Source organism: Dromiciops gliroides, chromosome 1, assembly GCF_019393635.1.
Source record: "Dromiciops gliroides isolate mDroGli1 chromosome 1, mDroGli1.pri, whole genome shotgun sequence".
Classification (NCBI taxonomy): domain Eukaryota; kingdom Metazoa; phylum Chordata; class Mammalia; order Microbiotheria; family Microbiotheriidae; genus Dromiciops; species Dromiciops gliroides.
This window is the reverse complement of record NC_057861.1, coordinates 58,612,071-58,622,907: the sequence shown is the minus strand read 5'-3', so window position 1 is coordinate 58,622,907 and position 10,837 is coordinate 58,612,071.

The following is a 10,837-nucleotide window of genomic DNA, read 5'->3' as shown; positions in this document are numbered from 1 at the left end:
CACTTACTAGCTGTGTGACCCTGGGTAAGTCACTTAACCCTAATTGCCTCACCAAAAAAAAAAAAAAATTACCTTAGGAAGCTCCCAAGAGCAATCCCCTTATCCTGGTTGCATGAGTCCCTTAAGTAAAGGACCAGAGAAAAATGTCAACACTGGAATCCCATCAAATCCAATCCAGTGAGCAGTTATTAAGTGCCTACTAGGTTCCAGGCCTTCTGTTAGGTGCTGGGCAGAGACAAAAAGAGAAAAAGGCCTTGCCCACAGACCTTACATTCCTCAGGGAGCATTAATGAGCCAGTACTATCTATCAAGCTTTTATTACCTTCTTACTATATGCAAGGTCCTGGAGATGTAAATGAAAAACAGTCCCTGACCTCCAAGAGCTTACATTCTATAATCAATTCAGACATTTTCAATTTAGCTAGCTTTCCTTAAGTACCTACTATGCTCCAGGCACAGTGCTGGGCTCTTGGATGAAAGAAACTTTGGCTGCCCCTAAGGATCAAGAATTTACACTTTACCATAAATTCTATTGGGAGGCCTGGGCCAACCTGTAATCAGATTTTGATAAGGACGGAATGCTGACAACACCCACTGCGGGTGGAGCTGAGGGAGGTATATATTCCTGGCCTAGGAGATAAAGGGTATATAGCCCTGGAGACCAAGGATCAGATATCTTTTTTGTTTTCCTTTTTTTAGTGAGGCAATTGGGGTTAAGTGACTTGCCCAAGGTCACACAGCTAGTAAGTGTTAAGTGTCTGAGGCCGGATTTGAACTCAGGTACTCCTGACTCCAGGGCTGGTGCTCTATCCACTGCGCCACCTAGCTGCCCCTGGATCAGATATCTTTTTGAGGGGAACTGCAAAGTCCTGGTTGGTCTGGCCTCTTCCCACCTTTCCAGTCTTCTGCTCCAATACCCTCCCACATACTCTTCAATTCAGTGACATTGGCCCCCTTGTCATTCCTAGAACTAGACCCTTCCCTCCCAACTCCAGGCATTTTCTGTTATCTTGCCAACTTGAAACATTCTTCCTCTTCATCTTGGCCTCCCAACTTCCTTCAAGTCTTAGCTAAAGTCCTACCTTTTGTAAGAAGCCTTTCCAGGTTCCCCTTAGTGTTAATTCCTTTCCTCTGTTTATTGTCTTCAACTTATCCTCTGTGTGTGTGTGTATGTATTTGTATGTTGCCTCCCTTTTCCTGAGAACTTGTTCACTCATTTTAGTCCTATCCAACTCTTCATGACCCTACTTGGGGTTTTCTTGGCAAAGATACTGGAGTGGTTTGTCACTTCCTTCTCCAGCTCATTTGACAGACGAGGAAACGGAGGCAAACAGAGCAAAGTGACTTGCCCAGGGTCACACAGCTAGCAAGTGTGTGAGGCTGGATTTGAACCAGTCTTCCTGACTCCAAGCCCAGCTCTCTATCCACTGCACCACCAAGCTTTCCGGTTCTTGGTTGGCAGAAACCGTCTTTTGCCTTTCTTTGCATCCCTAATAGTTAGCACAGTAACTGGCACTGTGGAGAGAAATGTACAGAGACCCTAAAAAGGTGGGCTGGAGCATAGTAGGTGCCTAATAAAGGCCTGTCTGGAGAGTTTTTAAATGCCAAAATGGTTCGATAGTTTATCATAAAAAAACCAGAATCTAAAGAAGGCACCTTAGAGATTGAGTTCAGCTTCTCCATTTTGCAGACGAGGAAACCAAGGCCTGGCTAGGGAAGGGAAGTGATCTGCTCAAGGTTATGGAGAGCGGAATCATTACTCAACATGGGCTCAAACACTGACTCGGGATTTTGTATAGTTTCAACTAGTTTCCGGCCCCTCTTGGACCTTGGAAGGTGGAACTGGTCTAATGATTGATGCTGACATTTACTTGGGGCTTTTTGCAGGAGCATAGAATGTTGAGAGAAGCCTGGTATAGTGGATATAGGGCCAGCTTTGGAGGCTTGGGCCCTCCCTCTGGCTTGGTTCCATTCTAGCTGTGTGACTATAGGTCATTTACTTAACCTCTCCTTACCTTACATGACTTTAAAACTCCTAATTTCAAGGGGCAGCACCGGCCCTGGAGTCAGGAGAACCTGAGTTCAAATGCGGCCTCAGACACTCAACACTTACTAGCTGTGTGACCCTGGGCAAGTCACTCAACCCCAATTGCCTCACTAAAAACAAACAAACAAAAAACCAAACAAAACCTCCTAATTTCAAGTTGCTGTGGAATCTGGGGAGGGCGTCTCCACACTAGGATTCCCCGCACTGAGTTCCGGACTCCTTTTCCTCCCCACAAAAATCTAAACTGAAACAGTCTAGAATGGACATTGGAGTTTATCTCCATTTGACAGTTGAGACAGATTCAGGGAAAGAAAAGGACTTGGCCAAGATTGTCTTCTTTTAATTGGTCCTATATTTACCTTAAGTTTTCAGGGACCGGGCTGGTTATGATAATTTAAATGTACAAGAAACAGACAAATGAGTGTTGAAATCTGACCCCTGGCTCAAACAGAATTAGAAGCCCATGAGATCAGACTGTAGAGAGTACTCAGAGCCCACAAAGTCTAACCCCCTCGTTTTGCAGATGAACCAACCCAGGCGAATCCATGCCTTTAACATGGTCTGAAAAGCCTTCCTTGCTGCGGGTGTTGTTGTTTAAAATGAGCACTCAGTCCCAGAATAGTTTCCTAGTGTGCTCTGGGGTCAGTCACCTTGTGCAACCTAGCTGACATACATGCCTGCCGTGTTCTGGGTCTTGCTGTACTGAGAATGTTCCCAGTCTTCAGCCACGGAGGATGAGGAGAGGACAGGGAGGGGGAGGAGAAGCCAGCACAGCTTTGAGATCCCCTGCTTATGTGTGAGAAATCTGAAGGCAGTTCTGGGTCTAATTTTAGCCCAAGGCTTAATCTCCAGGGGGCCCCTCAGGGCTCCTGGAATCAAGGAATGTGACTATGGCAGAGAGATAGTCAGCCTAATTCTTAGTGGCTGCTACTATATGGGAAAGAGCTGGGCAGGAGATCTGGGTTCGAATTCTGGGCCTGGGTACTGACCTTAGGCAAGTTTGTTTTCTTTATTATCATCTCTTCGAGTTCCAATTAAATCCCACCTTCTACAGGAATCCTTTCCCAACTCCTCTTAATTATGTTGACTTCCTTCTGTTAATTATTTCCTATTTATCCTGTATATAACTTGCTTTTTACAAATATATGAGTGTATATATGTATGTGTGCATTTTGTGAGTTAACATTCATATGAAACCATATTTCTTGAGCCCCCACTAATGTGTTTACTTTTATTAGGTCAGTGGTTTGTTTGTTTGTTTTTGAGGCAATTGGGGTTAAGTGACTTACCCAGGGTCACACAGCTAGTAAGTGTGTAAAGTGTCTGAGGTCAGATTTGAACTCAGGTCCTCCCGAATCCAGGGCCAGTGCTCTATCCACTGTGTCACCTAGCTGCCCCCTAGGTCAGTGGTTTTAAAGCAAAAGATATTTAATCAAATAATTAAGCAAAATGTGACAAGATTTCTCCCATACACAATATGGGTATACTTTCCCGCAGGTTATCACTCTACCAATGTGTATGTGACATATGAAGGGAATACACTTCACTAGAAACATGTGGAAGGCACATTTGGCCACACATATATGTAGAGAACATTATGACTAGGGCAATTCCTGCTTCTAAATGCTGCTGATATACTTTGAGATGTCATTGTGATGGTCATCTGCTGTGGTGTGGCTGCTTTCTATTGCCATCTACTGGTCTTCTTTGGAGTTGTATCTTTCCATTAGGGCAGGGGTTCTCAAATCTTTTTGTATTGTGAACCCATTCAGCACTCTGATGAAGTCTTTTTCAGAGAATGTTTTTAAATTCAGAAAATAGAATACATGGAATTTCAGAGGGAATCAATTCTTTTGGCACGCAGTTATCAAAACATTTTTAAAAAGTTAATAAGGGCGACACAGCTAGGTGGCACAATGGATAAAGCACTGGCCTTGGATTCAGGAAGACCTGAGTTCAGATCCAGCCTCAGACACTTAACACTAGCTGTGTGACCCTAGGCAAGTCACTTAACCCTCATTGTCCCATGCAAAAAAAAAGAAATAAAGTTAATAAGGGGCTTACTACTTGTATGACCCTGGGCAAGTCACTTAACCCTCATTGCCCTGCCAAAAAAAAAACCAAGTTAATGAACCCCAGGTTAAGAACCCTTGCCTTCAGGCACCAGGTAGGCCACAAGCTCTCACTGTGTGCCAGGCATTGTGCCAAGAGTTGGGAATACAAAAAAAAGCAAAAAGAAAGAGAATCTGCCCTCAGAGAACTTACATTCTATTGGGGGAAGACAATACATAAAAAGGGATGGTGTGCGAGAAAGGAAGATACTGGTTTGGGGGCCCTGGCTGTAAAGTCAGAAGAGTCAGAGGAACAGTCTAGAGGGGAATGAAGCATGTCTGGCCTGGGCCCAACCCGAAAATGGAGGCTCTGGAAGGAACTCACCAATGAGAGAAAGGAGCCATCATGATGAAAAGATGTTGGGGTGAGAGTGGGGAAAGGCCTGAAAATTTGATAGCAATCAATATAGGAGAAAGAAATAAGGCCTTTAATTGGGGCAGAGGAACCATAACTAGTGGTATCACAAACCTCAGAAGCTAGGAATACCCAAAGATGGGAACGGAGGACAGGGTTTTTATGGGGTAACAGAACAGAAAGGAACCAAAAGATTGCTCCAGAGTCACATACAACTACACAGTGAATCTTTAACAAAAGAAACAATAGAACTCCTCCTGAGTTAAGCATAGACACAACTAACTCTAAATAGAAACTACTTAATGTAGGTGGACCCTTTTTACATAATAACATAAAGTCCAGGGATGCTAAGTTCTCTTACCCACAGAAATCAGTACCCATAATGGGAACAGAGGGAGCTAGGCTATGAAGACCTTAAATAAAATGACAGGCTATAGAAATTCAGACTAGAAATAAATGATAAATGAAGATGTTTTGAAAGTAAGCATGGAACCAGAGACATGTGCAGAAAAGGCCAAATTTGTCCCCAGATTCACCTTAAATAAAATGACAGGCTATAGAAATTCAGACTAGAAATAAATGATAAATGAAGATGTTTTGAAAGTAAGCATGGAACCAGAGACATGTGCAGAAAAGGCCAAATTTGTCCCCAGATTCACCTTATGACCTGTAAACCCCCAAAATACACCTCCACAGAAAAAGGTACCTGCCTCAGGGGTTGGCTTAGGACCCCAGGAACCCCAAATTAGGATAGGCCCTCCCCCATACCTCCCTTACATTGAGATTATTATAATGAGACTGATAATCAATTTATCCATACTATAAATATAACTATCTTTTCTTTCCCTATTCGAGAGACACCTTCCACTATCCTGGTTCTCTCCCTGTGGTCATAGTATTGCAATAAAACTTGGGAAACTGAGTCACTGAGTCTTGTAATTCTTTTGGGACGACTCATGATCAATTTGACCCCTAATTCCATCCCACATCAGATGGATCCAGACAGCTAGGTGGAAGAGTGGATAGAGCTCCTAGCAACCTAGAGTCAGGAAGACCTGAGCTCAAATCTGGCCTCAGACACATACTAGCTGTGTGACCCTGGGCAAGTCACTTCACCCTTTTTGCCTTGGTTTCCTCATTTGTCAAATGAGCTAGAGAAAGAAATGGCATCTTTGCCAAGAAAATGCCAATGAAGAGTCAGACACAACTGAACAACAACAGGTCCTTTGCCCAGAACGTTTAATTATAAACTATCTTACATCTTTCTCCAATTGTTTTAATCAGCCAGTCAATATGCATATATCAGGTATTAGAGCTGTATCAATATGACCTCATTTCATCCTTACAACAACCTTATGAGATAGGTGCTGTTGTTATCCCCATTTTACAGATGAGGAAACTGAGATGACAGAGGTTAAATGACTTGCCCACGGTCACACAGCTAGTAAGTATCACATGTATGAGGTCAAATTTGAACTCAGGTACTCCTGAATCTAGGGCTGGTGCTTTATCCACTGCGCCACCTAGCTGCCCCTGAGGTTGGATTTTAACTCAAGTTAACTCTAGGACCAACGTATCCACCCAAACCACCAGCTGCCTGGTTTGGAGAGAGATAACAAGCAAACAAATATGGGACTTGAAGGAAGTTAGGAAATCATGAAGCAGAGATGAGATGGTTGAGAATTCCAGGCATTAATCAATCAATCAACAAGCATTTCTTTTTTAAAAAATTATTATTTTAATGGTATTTTGTTTTTCCCCCAATTACATGTCAAGACAATTTTTAGCATTCATTTTTACTCCTTTTTTTTTTTTAGGGAAATGGGGGTTAAGTGACTTGCCCATAGTCACACAGGTAGTAAGTGTCAAGTGTCTGAGGTTGGATTTGAACTCAGGTACTCCTGAATCCAGGGCCAGTGCTCTATCTACTATACCACCTAGCTGCCCCGCCAGCATTCATTTTTAATAGATTTTGAGCTGCCCCAGCATTCATTTTTTTTTTTTTTGGTGAGGCAGTTGGAGTTAAGTGACTTGCCCAGGGTCACACAGCTGGTAACTAACTGTTAAGTGTCTGAGGCTGGATTTGAACTGCGCCACCTAGCTGCCCCCAGCATTCTTTTTTTTTTTTTTTTTTTTAGTGAGGCAATTGGGGTTAAGTGACTTGCCCAGGGTCACACAGCTGGTAACTAACTGTTAAGTGTCTGAGGCTGGATTTGAACTGCGCCACCTAGCTGCCCCCAGCATTCTTTTTTTTTTTTTTTTTAGTGAGGCAATTGGGGTTAAGTGACTTGCCCAGGGTCACACAGCTAGTAAGTGTTAAGTGTCTGAGGCTGGATTTGAACTCAGGTACTCCTGACTCCAGGGCCGGTGCTCTATCCACTGCGCCACCTAGCTGCCCCAGCATTCATTTTTAATAGATTTTGAGTTCCAAATTTTTCTTCCTCCCTCCCTCCCTCCCCTTCCCTTTTCCTAAGATGGTAGGCAATTTGATATTGGTTATATATACATGTGCTATATTGTTGATGGAGTTGTGAACTGATCTAACCATTCTGGAGAGCAGTTTGAAACTATGCCCTAAGGACTATAAAGCTGTGCATACCCTTTGACCCAGCAATACCACTATTAGGTCTTTTTCCCAAAGAGATCATAAAAAAGGGAAAAAGACCCACATGTACAAATATATTTAAAGCTGCTCTTTTTGTGGTGGCAAGTAATTGGAAATGGAGGAGTTGCCTACCAACTGGGGAATGACTGAACAAGTTGTGGTGTATGAATGTAATGGAATACTATTGTGTTGTAAGAAACGATGAGCAGGCAGATGTCAGAGAAACCTGGAAGGACTGGCTGAGAGGAGCAGAACCAGGAGAACATTGTACACAGTATCAACAACATTATGTGTTGATTAACTGTGATAGACTTAATTTTTCTCAGCAATACAATGGTCCAAGATAGTTCAAGATAGTTTCAAAGGACTCATGATGGAAAATGCTCTCCAAATCCAGGAAAAAAATAAGAACTGTGGAATCTAGATGCAGATCGAACCATACTGATGTAGGAGGCAAAAAGGGGTTAATAGAAAAATATAAGATCCAAGTTTTAATTTGGTTATGAGCTCTAAAAGGGAGTTAGACCCCAGTTAATGGATAACTTATTCTAGGTTCTTATACCCACAGAAATCAGTACCCATAACAGGAACAGAGGGAGAGAGGCCATGATGACCTCAGACTAAATGACAAAGGTATAGAAATTCTAATGAAAAATGGAGATATTTTGAAACTAGTCATGGGAACCAGAAAGAGACATGTGCAGAAAAGGCCAAATTTGTCCCCAGATTCACCTTATGACATGTAAACCCCCAAAACACACCTCCACTGAAAAAGGTACCCACCTTGGGGGTTGGCTTAGGACCCTAGGAACTCCAAATTAGGATAAGCCCTCCCCTGAAATACCCCTATGTGGAGAATATTATAATGAGGACAGGCCCTCTCCTGTACCTCCCCAAGGTGGAGATTATTATAATGAGACTGATAATCAATTTATCCAGACTATAAATATAACTGTTTTTCCTTTCACTATTTGAGAGATACCTTTCCACTATTCTGGTTCTCTCCCTGTGGTCACCCACAGTATTGAAGTAAAACTTGGGAAACTGAGTCACTGAGTCTTGTAATTCTTTTGGGATGACTGACAATCAATTTGACCCTAAATTCCATCCCGCATCAATACTATTTCTATTGTTTTTATTATTGTTTTTCTTTTTTGAGGTTTTTCCTTTTTGCTTTGATTCTTCTTTCATAACATGACTAATGCAGAAATATGTTTAATGTGATTGCACATATATAACCTATATCAGATTACTTGCTGTCTTGGGGAAGGGGGAGGGAAGGGAGAGAGAGAGAAAAATCTGGAACTAAAAATCTTATGAAAACAAATGTTGAAAACTATCTCTAAATGTAACTGGAAAACAATAAAATTTTTATATGGAAAAAAATAAAAAATATATACATGTGCTATAATATAAAACTCATTTCCATATTAGTCACAATTATGAAAGAAGGGACAGATCAAAAGGAAAAAAATACTACAAAAAATAGTAAAGTAGGGGCGGCTAGGTGGCACAGTGGATAAAGCACTGGCCCTGGAGTCAGGAGTACCTGAGTTCAAATCTGGCCTCAGACACTTAACACTTACTAGCTGTGTGACCCTGGGCAAGTCACTTAACCCTCATTGCTCTGCCAAAAAAAAAAAAAAGAAGTGATATAGGAGGCAAAAAGGGGGTTAACACTGACCCCAGTTAATGGATAACTTAAGACTTGAGTCTTCATTAACACAAGTCAGGACCTAGGTTCTTGTTACCCACATTAATCAGCACTCATAACAAGAACATAAAGAGGCAGGTCTTAGAGACCTTAACTGTAACAATGATACACAGGGGGCAGCTAGGTGGCGCAGTGGATAAAGCACAGGCCCTGGATTCAGGAGGACCTGAGTTCAAATCCAGCCTCAGACACTTAACACTTACTAGCTGTGTGACCCTGGGCAAGTCACTTAACCCCAACTACCTTACCAAAAAACAAAAACAAACAAAAAAACAAAAACAATGATACACAGACAGGGTATAGAAATTCTAACTGATAAATGAAAATATTTTGAAACTAGGCATGGGAATGAAAAGGTGACATGTGCAGAAAAGGCCAAATTTGTCTCCAGATTCACCTTATGACATGTAAACCCTAAAAACACACCTCCATGGAAAAAGGTACCTGCCTCAGAGGTTGGCTTAGGACCCCAGGAACTCCAAATTGGGATAAGTCCTTCCCTGTGCCTCCCTAAGGAGGAGATTATTATAATGAGACTGATTATCAATTTATCCATACTATACATATAACTGTCTTTCCTTTCCCTATTCAAGAGATACCTTTCCACTTTTTGGGTTCTCTCCTTGTGTTCACTCACAGTATTGCAATAAAACTTGGGAAACTGAGTCACCAGGTCTGGTGATTCTTTTGGGACAACTCACAATCAATTTAACACTAATTCTATCCCACATCAGAAGCAGAGAAGGTAGGTGAGAATTTATCTGGGGTTTTATTGAGAGGGGATGGTGGGGGAAAGGGACAGATGAGAGAGGGGAGAGGATTGTATAGGGTTGAGTTAATTGTAGGTTAGATATAGGGAAGAGAGGAAGGTGAGGCTGAGCTTGGGTGGGGCTGGGAGAGAAGGAAGGGGTGGAGGGATAAAAGATTTCAGTCTTGGGAGTCCTGTCTCTACAAGAAGATCTTCCCCACTGTGAGTACTGAGCACAGACCAAGGCACACAAAAGTAGCTCTGGGGATTTGGGATTGCATGTACAAGGCTTGGAGTTTGCCTACACTTCCTGATTTGTGCCCTGGGACACACAGCTGGGGAATGTTTGGGAGCCCACTCTCCAAGGAGCTTTCTGAATTTTTACCGAAACACAAGGAGCTTTTTCAGGCAGATGGTGGGAGGGGTGGGGCGAGGGGTATGAACTGGAGATTCTATCCACTTCAGCCACCTTAGGCTCACCCACAGGAAGCCTTGGCAGTGGCCCAGGGAGAACCAGTGTTTAAACTTGCTCCCTTAAGGTCATTTGATGAGTGCAACTTAAAAGGTCCTTCCCCTAGGCAGCAGATTTATACTGTACTGCATTTATTCGCATAATTCCCCTTTGTCCATTTTTTTCCCAAGGTATTTTGCCTACCATACCTCTTGAGGATGGTGAGAGAAAAGGCCTTTGTAAACCATGAAGCGTGCCAGAAATGTCAGTCTGACAGTTACAGACCACTGCTGGGTCCAACAATTAGAAACCACTGAAGAACTTCTTTTGCTCTGGACCCACACATAGGGTTACTGACTGAATTTAATTCTGGATTAAATTCTAGGATCTCCCCAGAAGTGGGAGTCAAAAGGCATACAACATAAATCAGGTATGGGATGGGTATTTATTTCCTACACACAAAAGAAATACTAAATACAAAACACAAGTATGCCTTGGTAGAACTTAAAACAGGATTTGATTCAATAACTTGTAAGTACTGTTATCATTTCCCTAGAGGCTGAAATCTAAACCTCATCAGAACATAAAGCAATCTGTGGAACCACTGAGTAGACATTGTTCTATTTCACCATTGCTCTTCACTGGTCCCTTCATGTTAGAAGTCTTTCAGCAAACCAGGCCAGGGACTGGGCTCATCCTCCTACTGGTGGTCATTTTCTCCAAGAGCTCTGAAGTAGTTTCCATTTTCAATGTGCAGCGGGCATCATTTGAAGACCCAGGACCTTTTGAGATCAACTCCAAGCCTG